This window comes from Calonectris borealis, chromosome 7 (assembly GCF_964195595.1).
Source record: "Calonectris borealis chromosome 7, bCalBor7.hap1.2, whole genome shotgun sequence".
Classification (NCBI taxonomy): Eukaryota; Metazoa; Chordata; class Aves; order Procellariiformes; family Procellariidae; genus Calonectris; species Calonectris borealis.
Genome location: NC_134318.1, coordinates 24,446,685 through 24,458,320, shown reverse-complemented (window position 1 = coordinate 24,458,320; position 11,636 = coordinate 24,446,685).

Below are 11,636 nucleotides of genomic sequence, written 5' to 3'. Positions count from 1 at the left end.
AGTGGAAATAGATGAAGGATGACACTGAAGATTGCGTGATGGGGCCGTAGCTGATAGTCCTGCTTGTGACTTCTGTACTAACTGCACAGGACATACAAGCACAAGAAAGTTTGTCATTACTAAATCTGCAAAAACTCCCCAAAAGACTAGCTAAAAGTTTTGTCTGTAAGTGAGGGAGAAGAGATTCATTATGGTATAGACTGTATCATGCAAGAACAAGTTAGGGGTAAATGGATAAAGAATAAATTGAGGCAGCAATTAGGAGAAAGTCCTTAACTATTCAAGCAGCCAAGGTTTGGAAGAGTCTGCCAGCAGACTGAATGAAAGAAGTGCAGAATCAGAGGGTTATTTGTGTGATAAAAGGGTCTGGACTCAGCCCAGAAGATCCTTCCCTGTAGCGTGTAACCTTAGAGTCCACAAATCTTGATGTACTTTTTAACATCCGCAGCTCTTATAAAATAAATGTTTCCTAAGAGAGTGTGAGAGAGGAGCTACTATTGTCTGAAGGTCATGCAGGGATGCTGAAAGAACTATCTGATGGGACAGAGACACTCCCACAGAGCAGAGGACATGGGTGGCAGATAATTCTGAGCCCTCCTTGCTGAATGCAGGGCCATTGCCCAGGAAGGACCTCATGGGATGTCTTGGGTAACATCTAGGGTGCAGGTTTTACTTGCCCAAGGGCAATGCCAGCGCTTACACATCTCTAACGGGTCACGTGAGACCCACTCTTCCACTAGGTACTTCCAGTGGAGTGGAGCACCTGGAAAGAGCAGGCTACAGATGAGAAAAAAGAAAGGCACAACAGAGGCAGAGCAGGACAATGAAGAGCGAACAAGAGGGAGAAGGCAGAAAGAAGTGGAGAGCTGAAGCAGAAAAAAAACAAAACAGAAAACAACAGAGTATAAATGTGTGAGGCAGGCTAAAGGGTAGGACGAAGAATGAGAGGATGACAGTAATAAGAAATGGGTGAGACTGGACAGAAGGGCCAGCTGCTGAGCATGCCCTAAGCAACCTCTGGCCTTGCCGTCAGTGGAAATTAAGGAAGCTGACATCTCTGAGTCAGGTCCCAGTGCATGTACAAGGTAGCTATTGCTCACCTGTCTGTGCATCTGTTTCACAGCAGTGTCCTACCTTGCTGTTCTGGGCTGTTTTCCCTGATGAGCTGTCATGGTTTAACCCCAGCCAGCAATTGAGCCCCACACAGCCGCTTGCTCACTCCCCCCGGTGGGATGGGGGAGAGAATCCGAAGAGTAAAAATGAGACAACTCATGAGTTGAGATAAAGACAGTTTAATAGGGAAAGCCAAAGCCATGCAGGCAAGCAAAGCAAAACAAGGAATTCATTCACTCCTTCCCATCAGCAGGCAGGTGTTCAGCCATCCCCAGGAAAGCAGGGCTCCATCACACGTAGCGGTTACTGGGGAAGACAAACGCCGTCACTCCGAACGTCCTCCCCTTCCTTCTTCTTCCCCCAGATTTATATGCTGAGCGTGACGTCATATGGTATGGGATATCCCTTTGGTCAGTTGGGGTCAGCTGTCCCAGCAGCTGAGTCCCCTCCCAGCTTCTTGTGCCCCCCCAGCCTCCTCGCTGGTGGGGTAGGGTGAGGAGCAGAAAAGAAGCACTTGACTCTGTGTAAGCACTGCTCAGCAGGAATGAAAACATCCCTGTGTTATCACACAAATCCAAAACATAGCCCCATACTAGCTACTATGAAGAAAATTAACTCTATCCCAGACAAAACCAGCACATGAGCATGACCCTCCCCCTCTCTCTTCCCGCCTCACAACCCTCGTAGCGTAAATGTTTGGGAAATTCCTGTTCCTCTTGTTTTGTAGCATCTGGAGTTAGGGCTGAATAAAGCCCTTCAGGCTGGGAGGTTTTGGAAGGAAGCCCCACACTCACTGGGCCCTTTGCCAGCAAGTTAATCCTTTCTGTATTGACCCTTCTAGAGGCAGCAGTCCCAGGCCACCAAGGATCTGATAGCCTTGAACTCTCCATGCCTGGAACTGTGCTTGCTGCTTTTTAGTGCTGATCTCTTCCCAGCAATTTCCTCCTGAGGCCCCAGGCGGCAAAGCAGGGGCAATACAGATCAGCCATATCATTCCTCATTTTCTCAATCAATGCTCCGGTGCAACTGTCATTGTGTCAGTCAAGACAGAAGATGCTATGCCATGAGCTTCAGCTGCTTTTGTTTATGTTGCCGCTGCCTTGCATATGTACATGCCAGAAACTATGCTTCCCCATAGACACCCAAGATACTTTCCCAGGACCATTGGCTGTAAGCTGCGTAGATCATTGCAACATCCCTTACCCACTTGCCCGAAGCGTGGAACTAAAATCAAGTTGGGCTTTGACAGAGCTGAAGGTACAGAGCAGTTAAATGGTGCTGGCTGAGCTGTATGTGTAAGTGTGTATGTGTTCATGGGGGTTAAAGGCAGCACAGACATGTCCAGGGCAATCCAGTGCAGTGTGCAAGAGCATGCATGTGCTGCATGGATGCTTGTCCTGTGTCCCATGGGGGGCTTGGGGTCAGTTCCATGACTTGGAGTAGGTAAATGGAAGAGAGAGTATTAATTATCTCTGGCAACATCTGCAAGTCTGTCAGCTTTCACAAGGAGCCATTGTAGCTGAGGATCACTGCAGCTATGGCAGTAAACTGCACTGCTTGAGAGCCTGGGTTTAGCTTTGTCTTTAATACAGACTTTCTGTGTAATCCCAAATTCCATAAATAGCTCTCCGTGCCATAGTGCTCCTTCAGCAGCTGTTTTCCAAAGGCCAGAACAATCACACCAGGCACTGAGGTCAGCTGGAGCTGGCAGCACTCAGCATCTTCAGCAAGCAAGGTTTGGCCTCCCAGACACTGCTTCACCCAGAACAAGAGGACGCTCTTGCAGCCGTTGTCCAGAGTAACACTTCATCTTGGTTTCTCCATCCTTAATAGGAATAAAAAGCCAGGACAGAATCCTTCAGGTGGCATTTGGGTGCCCAGGCTCCTAGTGCAGTTTGGAACAGCTTAGGTATGCAGCATGCCTGCCAGGTAATGATAAGAAGCTGATAGACCCATGTATTTCTGAGATGGCAGCTGGAGGCCAGGCAGGTACCTCACAGACCTACAATGACCAGATGTCTACATTCAGGGAACCAGATGTCTACATTCACCCTCTTTCTTAAGGTGTATGAGATGCTAAGACATCCCCATAAAGAGCTGCACAGCAATGTCTACATAAAGATATATTTTATCTTTAAATCAACCCAGCTGATTTCTTCTTCACCTGTAGCGTAGACAACTCTCAGGCAGGTTCGCTCTTACTGGCGCATGTTAGGAGGAGTGCAGAGAAGCATCTACCACCTGGGTTTTTCTTCCACAAATAAAAGTTAGGCCCAGGGGTTTTTATGACCTTTAAACAACTTACTCTTGCTCCTGCATCCCAGCTGCAGGGAGTCCACCTGGTCGGGGTGTTTGCTTGGGAGGAAAAAGCTACCTTCTGTGGGAGATCTGAAAGGCTTTTGTTTCCACATCAGATCTCCTGTTTGAGAGCGCAGGCAACACCTCCAAGAAATGTAAAAGGGAAAACTATGGCCCCTGCGGAACCGACAAGGCTGTAAATCCAGAGAAAATCTTCCTGTGTCATTTATGAGCCAGTACATCAGATACTGGCCTCTTGTGCAGAGTGACTTGGTCCAGGCGCGTTCCTTCCCCTCCTTCCCCCAGTTACAGGAGCAGGGGGTGTTTGCTGTGTTGTTCTGGGAAAGGGGATTGCAAGAAAAAACGTTTATGTCCCTAGATGGGCACACTACAGAAATTCATTTTGTTCTTCGCAGGAAAAACTAGTCAGCTGTAATCTGCCAACTGGACATAGGGAGAAGCTCCATTATTACCTCCTGATTTAGCATTCTAGGACCAATCCTGCAAGCCTAAAGCCTCTCTTTGCTCTGAATTCCCTGGCTTTCTGGTGCATGCTGTCCTGGCAACTTTACCTTTGGCTTTTCCTATGATGTCATTAATAGCTATTTTATTGCACAGGGATACTGCAGTCAGCTCCTGCTGGAAGAGAAAGATTCAATATTACTCTTATTTCCAGGTGTTTCTGACTTTATCTTCAGGGCAGACATTTACTATTCCATAAATTCCGTCTGCAGTTTTTCAGATATTGCAGGACCTGGAAAAAGCTCTTTATAGTCAGAGGTGGGGTGGGGAATGAAGCTGTTTTTTGTTTTTCAGGAGGAGTGGTACAAAATTTTTTAAAAGTAGAATCTATACGCTACAGTTTTTTATTTCTACTGAAGTTTCTGATTCCCTGCTAAAATCAAATTATGCGAGATCTGCTTGGAACTGCTGAAATCAGTGGGAAGTTAGGAGCTCCACATCCTTGTTGGAGCTGAGCCCAGACTTTTAGCCACATGCCGAGCGGGCATGCTGCAGGAAGTTTCAGCCATGCTTGCCCTCCACCCGTGAGCATTTGCTCTTGACCATGGCTGGAGAGAGGATTCTGGGCTACGTAGACCTTTGATCTGAAACAATATGGCCTTTGTACTGCTCTCGTGCATCTTCCTCTGGATTCTTTGCATCTATAAATGTCGTAGTGCTTGTTAGCTGGTTGTGCTCTGTCAGCAACGTCCCCCCTCTCTGTAACACACCAAGTTTGTGTCCAACACCAGTCCTGCACCCAAACACCACCAAGGGAGCTGCACCAGGGCAGGATAAGACCTAGTGTACCGGGTGGACTTGTGTTGGGCACTTCATCCCACATAGGGAAATTCCAGCTGTGACGCGCTAACAAACACCGACACCTCTGTGCTGTGTTTGCTCTACAGAGTGGGAGCGGGGCCAAGGATCGGGCTCTCAGCCTGGAATATGCTGTCAGGGCTTCATGTACATGCTAAATTAGAACACACCAAAAAAGCTGTAAGTCAACTGTGCTACAGATGTTGGGGAATTGATTGTATGCATGTGTGAAGGGGGTGACTATGCCAAATCTAAACACCTACTTTATTCCCTTGTGGGAGGTTGATGTTCTTAGAGCTTAGCTTAATGTGTATGTCACGAAACAAGATGACTCTCACATTTCTCATGAGAGAGAATGTGCAGGGGTTTACATACATACAAGCATTTTGAGTTAGGTCTCTTTCCTGAAAATGTGAGCAATCACTGTAAATGAGGAGAAATGCAAAACTGTCTGACAAATTTTCTTCTAAATCACGTTGTTGTTTAGATCTCAGTGGTTTTTACTAAATGAAGCAAGTCTTGAGGAACCAGTTCCTGCAGTCATATAGTCATGAATATACTGATTTTTGTAAGGTCAGTAATTTTGAATTGACTGCAACCCCTAAAATTGAGATTACAAGATCTTCTCACATGTTCTTGTTGAATGTTTACCATTTGCACAACTGTGTTCCAGTCTGCTTAATTAAAATCATGGCTGAACTTCTTGACATGAAATTCAGTCTGGGTGAGTCCCTGTATGCTCCTTGCCAGGTTGAAAATAGCACGCCAAACTGCCTTTGGTGAGCCAACAAAGCCACAAATGCTGAAAAATGTAAACCCACCTGCACATCAGCAAATGCCAGTCCCTATTTGTGAACTAAGATACAAGAAGAGCAACATTTTTGGGACTCATGATACAGGACAATGGAATAACATGGGCATTTATCATTTGGTTGTGTGGGTTAAAAAGGAAATAGAAACCACCTCCAGAGAGGAATATTGTAAAGTAGTAAATGAGTATAAGTAGAACTTTTACACTCCAGAAGGGAGGAGTTAAAAATAGAGGCATTAAGAAAAAAAGATTTCTGATGGTAAGATGTATTGGACTATAGAAAGGCCTCCTGAGGGAAGAAATAGAAGCTGAATCTCTGAAAACTTTTAAGCACAGATTGAACACGGTGGCAATAAATCTTCCATCAGAAACAACCCTGCACTGTGAGAAAAAAGGGCTAGACGGCTTTACTGTACTTCTCCAGGTCTTGTAACCGAGTGACTCTTTGATGTTCTTCGCGGATGGTTGAAGTTTTATAAGGAACTGGGGATCCATTAGGTTGAAAGATACTGTGGGGATACCAACTGGTCTCATTCCCTCTGTGTTTCAGTATATATGGTGATAATCTCCTGAAACATATATTCATGACCAAATTCTGAAGCAGAAGTTAGGAAGAGTAGCTACAGCCACAAGACCAGACCTGCTGCAAAGAGGAGAAATGAGGAGCTGATATTTCTGCTAACATACTGGGAGAGCGGCAGGTCACGGGTGTGTACTTCAGGGACTCATTTCTGGCCGAGTATTTCCCTCTAAGTGAGCAAAGTTTTAGGAACTGGCTTTGAAAACCTCGATTTACGCAATCAGCTATTGGTTATAAGATCCAGTAAGGCTCTGAGCGAAACACAAGTCTAGCAAGTAAGCAAATGATTGGCACATCCCAATCTCCCACATCCCAGTTAGGTCTGGTCCTGTAAGACACATGTCCTTGTCGTGTGAGTGACATGTATGTTAAGTGATGTTAGTGATTGTTTATTGCAAACTAAACATTTTTACCATCTGGCAACTTTAGATGACGAATGTCAGAACAGTTCCAGCAAATTAAATGTTTCCATCACCATAAACAAGCTGTTTGCTGGATCTTGCTTCAATGTGAGCTTAATACAGCTGCCTGTAGCCCGGAGAACAAATCTCTAAATACGAACTAGATTTAGTTTACATTATCTGCCTCGTCAGCCCTCTGTGTATTCAGCGTACATGCTGCCCAGGCACTAATGCCTGGCTCTGGGCACACAGCATGCTATCCTTTCCTTCCCACCCGATTCTTTTTTTTCTTGCTCGTTTTTATCTTACCTATTACTCTGGGCTTTTATGTGATGTAACTCTGTGGTTACTCTTTCCTAAAATGTCTATATTCATGGTTTTAATTGACAATAGGACTTCTTCAAAACAACACTAAAATAATGGGCTTCTTAAATTGTAAAAACGCATTTCAAAAAAAAGGCAATTTTCAGAAACTTCTTGAATATTCACAGAAAGGGAGGGTTAAAAAAACAACAAAACAAAACAAAAAGAAGACTTTTCAAAACCAAAAGCGAAATACAAAGAGGGTTTGAGGAAAGAAAGGCTTTTCATGGTGTTTGAAAACTGAGCCAGTGCCCGGTCTTCGGTCACTAGAGGGCACCCCAATACACCGAAACCGGCCGCTGCGCCCGGCCCCGCCGGCAGCCCGGGGAGCTGCGGGCTGGTACCCCGGGCTGCGGGGCGTACGGACCTGGCTTTTGTGGCTCTGAGGCTGCACCTACATTAGGACTTAACTGGGATCGGCGATGTGCTTTTGGAGTGAGCTTCTTGAAGCCCTACCCCTACCCCTTTGCATCGCAGAGCTCTCTCTGAATGTGTGAATTAGGTTGCTTTAGGATAAAACAAAGTCATAAAATGAACTCCAGAAGGGCCTGTACACCAGTTGCTAAATAGGAATAGTCCTTACGACAAGATGACAGCTAGACTAAAGAAAATACATGAAATGGGATGGAATGACTGCTTTGCTCTGTAGGGTTGTTCTTACTGCACCATGCAAGTTGCTAATATAGACAAAACCATGAGGCCCCTAGACTTGCTGAGGGAGAAGGCAGCTGGAAAGTTTGTTTCAGAGCCTGAAAATTCCCAAAGTGTATAGATATTTGGGTTATGGTGTTTCATTCATGCCCATCTTAAATTAAAAGCAAATAATAAAAAAAAAATCCCAAAAGACGTGTGACACATATTCCATTAGTCAAAGGAAAGCCTGAAAGAAATGAGGTGGGTGCTGTAAGGACCTCTGACCATTTTGACCTGGCCGTTGGGCTAGATCTTTTCCCTGCAGACTCAAGTCTGTTCAGTTCTGATGCTCTGGTCTTCTGTGCATCAGTTTCCTGTGGAGAGGGTACAAAGACAGAGCTGAGCTTGTCCCTGGCCAAGCTCCCCGGTGCCTTTTCTTGCTGGGAATAGTGAACCTTCATTGTTGAGGTCTAGGTTTCTCGAAGTGGCTTGCAAGCTCAATGAACCTGAACACTCCAAGCAAAACCCAAGCAAAGCTACATACTTTTAAACACTCTTGGAATAAAATCCCCTCCACGGCGTCAGCTTGGTGCTCAGGGGGAGAGGCAGAACACGCCAAACTTGGCTCTGCTTTACCCCAAGCTTTCAGGAAACTCCTCACACTGAGGCCAAGAGCTATGTTCATAGCAAAACTTAAACCCAAGCAAAATTTATCACGTTTTGAGTTTCTTCATGAAAGGTTAGACCAACTTGGGCTGTGCTCTGCTGGGATAAGAGGAGGGATGGATTCTGCCCTTAAGGGCCAATTTCACATCCATTGAAATCACATGCAAAACTCCCAGTGAAGCAAGCTTAAACCTTTAAACACTGTTAGAAAAGCAGCTACCACAGTTCTCTGTCACTCTAGTTAACCATCTATAAACAGTTACTCACTTGACCTCTATTTGATCTCTGTCTCTGCCCTCCAAGGAATCTTTTGGGGCCAACACACATTATGGATATCTCTGTGTACATGAACGTTTGAGGCTAATTTACTGCAACAAGAACAGAACTCTTGCAATTCTATCTGAAACCTGAATCTATTTGGGGAGATTATTTTTTTCCTTCCGCAGAGCAGACAAATCCAGCAAGTCACTTCTCTTATTTTATACTGCTCTGTTTCAAATACTTAATACTAAAAGTCCTGTTCGCTACACATGTAAAGGACGCGCTTGGAACCCTGACATGGCAATAAGGAGGGAAAATAGCCTTGAAACAAGAAGGTTAAAGACAGGAGTCAAGAAAGATCTTCAAACCGCTGTAGGGTTGTCCTCTTCTAGCTGCTGCTTGGATGTGCAGCAAGACTGCAAAGCCTTCAAGCTTTCACCTGATTAGTAGTCTTGGCAAAAAAAACCCTATTCATGTAGGAATGTCGCTAGAATAAGACTACTATTAAAAAAAGAATTCTTAAGCAAAACAAGAAAGACAGTAAGATGGAGGTAAATCTAAGGGCGTATAGTCAGTAACTGAAGAAAGAAGAACTTTATATGGATGCCTTGATTTTTTTTTTTTAAAGTATGATAAATCAAAGAATTTCAGAGTTAAGTTACAAAAGAATATAAATACATAAAAATATTGGAACACTCAAAATCTCCAAGCACTCTTATCCCTGCACTGTAAGGATATCATGCAATAGTTAATGTCGATTTTAACATTTTAGCTTCTTTCATTTCCTTCCCATCACAGCATCATATTATGTGAAAAAAAGCAGTTTAAGCATGCTTTAAAAAACATATCTTGAAAAAAAAGAGCTGCATCTAGAAACAGAGATACTAAACTGCTGTAGTCATTATCATGTGGACTAGTGGATGATGTTACAACAAGGCAGAGATAAGGTCGATTTGGTATCTTAATTGTGCAGTCCCACAGCCTGGTACATATAGATTTCTAAATGTAAGTATCCTTAACTCTAGATCACTGAATTTCCTGGCATTAACACACTTGGTTTGTAATGTGTTTTACTCCAGATTGCTGAGATGCACTGTGAATCTTAACTCCACTTAAACATAGACTCTGTGTGAACACTATGGCCATCCAAAAAATGATGCATTTAGTTACAGATCCAGTCCAGGAAATATTAAGGAAGATCACAGTCAAATAGTTTTAGTGAGAACAAGATTAAACAGGGGTTCTATTTTCCCAAGCTGAGGACATTTAGTTTAATTTTTAACTCACAAAAAAAGTTTCTTAATAATAATGAGTTGTGTTGTACTGGTCAGAAATGGCTTGCTTTAGTCATAATCTGTAGGGATTTAAAACAACTTCAGATAATAATGATTTCATTGCTGGGTTATGCCAGCCTAAAATTCTAGCAACTGAAATGTTGCCATCTCCCCATTTAAGAGGAAATGTAATTTGATACAAACACACTAAAAATTTGGAATATTGTATTATTAAAAAAGGCTGTCTCAAGCTGTGTTGAAATCAACAGTAGGTCTATTTAAGGTTTCTGAATTCATCCTTTCTTTGTTAGCATTCAGATAAAAGACTAAATTTACTGCCTATTAAGGAGTTCTGGCTGCAGCTGGTTGAAGGGGGGGGGGTGGGTGGGATTCAGCCACCCAGCTCATAGAGGGGTGCAGACTGGATTTGTTCAGCATTCAGATAAACACTGGTCAATTCTGTGGGAGTTAACATTAAGCTGAAACGAACTTTTCAGAGAATTTCACACTTGCCCAGTCGTTCGACTTTCCTTTAAATGTACAATTAGCTCAAATTTCCATGAGTTCATAATTCTAGATTGGGGGGGGGGGGGGGGCAAAGCATAAGACCCCCGTTGAGGGTTTTTTCCTTGTATTGATTTGCTTTGTTGTTTTGTTGCTGTTTAAATCTTAAGCTCAGAATCGTTGTACCGTAGGCAGCAATTTTTTTCTTGATGGAAAAAAAAAAATCGCAGTTCATAAAACTTGCTCGGTGTTCAGATGAGCTTGGTTATTGTATGAAGATCTCCTCTTCATCCGGTAGCGGGAACAGAGCAGTGAAGTCGTGAAGGCAGCCCCACGGCACAGGGCTCTATGTCGGTCCGGTCTCCCCTCCCGCGCTCGCCCCGCAGCCCCGTTCAGCGCTCTCGGGCTTTGCAGGCTTGGGTTTGCTCTGACCCGAAACAAAACGCGTCCGCTTAAGGATCCCACCGGGGGGGGATTCCGGGCACGGAGCAGGCTGGGCCGGTCTGGTAAAATTGCGCCGGCAAAATAACCCCGAAGCTTGCTTTGATGTCACTGGTTTCTATATAGTAGAGAACATACCTATGGGTGTGTGCAGGTGTGTGCATGCGCGGGGAGGGAGGAAACAGAACGCGGAATATCAGCGGTCACCCGGCAGCCGTCGGAGCGGGGCCGTCCAGCGCCGCGGGGCCGCCTTTCCTCCCATGCGAAGCTCCCCGGGGACTTTGCCCAGCACCCGGGCGTTGGCGGTGGCGGCACCCGCCGCCAGGCAGGCCCCGGACCCCCCCGCCCCGCCGGGCTCCCCCCTCCCCGCCGGGCTCTCCTCTCCCGGGCTTGGGAGGCAGCTCCGCGCCGCCGCACCGCGCCGGGGCCGGGGACGCAGCGGAGCCAGCCCCGGCGCTCGCTGCTAGGGGGGCCGGGCAGGCGATAGAGGGATGCTGCCGGGTGCGGTGCCCGGGTACTCCCTTCTCCTCGGGAGACTTGGTCTCCCACGCAGAGGCGGCTCTAGCAGAGGGGAAGGACAGCCGAGGCGCACGGGGAGCCGATGCATCCCCCTGCCGTAAGGAGGAGGGTGTGAGCCCTGTTTGAAGCTAGCTGCACTCAGCTATCCAGAGGTGTAGGGAGAGCCTTTGTATCTGCGTGCTGCATCTCTTCCAGTCAGCTCTGAAGGTCTGTCCAGGCATTTCCTGGGCTCCGACCAGTTTTCCCCTGCAGTTACAACACATGTGCATGTCTGAGGATGCCGAGGGGGAGACTGCTGCTCAGATTTAACTCTGATCTCATTCTGCGTCCATCCAGTCTCTTTGATTAGATCCTTGGACTGTTTTTCTCTGTGCCTGTAGCAACAGCAAAGACACGCTATTACTCTTTTATGTGAAGGGCAGCGTGGACATCCTCATGTGCCAGCCGGAGCG